This window comes from Kryptolebias marmoratus, linkage group LG2, assembly GCF_001649575.2.
Source record: "Kryptolebias marmoratus isolate JLee-2015 linkage group LG2, ASM164957v2, whole genome shotgun sequence".
In the NCBI taxonomy this organism is placed as follows: Eukaryota; Metazoa; Chordata; class Actinopteri; order Cyprinodontiformes; family Rivulidae; genus Kryptolebias; species Kryptolebias marmoratus.
In genome coordinates, this window is record NC_051431.1 from 28,162,531 (window position 1) to 28,163,331 (window position 801).

An 801-nucleotide genomic window follows, 5' to 3' on the forward strand; every position below is an offset into this window, starting at 1 on the left:
CAAAATAAAACTGATTTATAGTAACAAAAACAAAACGCTGATGTGGCAGCAATACAAAAAAGAAATGAACACTTTGGATTGTGAGGAGACACAAGGAACATAACCTGACTATGGCGCAGAAACCAACAACAAACACTGAACCAGCAGAGAGAAAATGACCAGAGACTATGGGTGAGTGGAAGATGAGCTACATCTGGGAGATGATGAGGAACAGGTGAGGTGGGCATGGCAGGCTGACTGGAAAACTACTGAGGTGAGGGCAGTGAATAGTAGCACATGGAACAAGGAACAAGACAACACAACAATCTACAACACAGGAAACACAAGGAGCAGAACTATACAATAATAAAACAGAAGGATCGCAAAAAACAAGCAAGAACTAACACAGAACTAAACATGAAACTCAAACCCAGAAGATCACAAAAACAACTCAAAAACACCCAAATTCTAGGACCAAGGTTTTTGTTTAGTACTCGTCATGAGCCTGATTCTGTTGGAGGTTTCTTCCTGTTAGAAGGGAGTTATTTCTTTCCACTGCTGCCAACAAGCTGCTCAGGATGGGAGACTAGGCGATATGGAAAAAATTCTATATCACGATAACGATATATATCACGATATATCGCAATTACATATGTTGTCAGTTATTCTCTGAAAAATATGAAAAAATAATCTAATTTCTTACCTTTTTCAAGCTTTATTTCGAAGTGACATTTAACTGAACTTTCACAAATGAGATCTGCTGCATTTTAGTGCAGCAATATTTATGTACCTGTTACAACGTAACAGTATCAAATGACAACA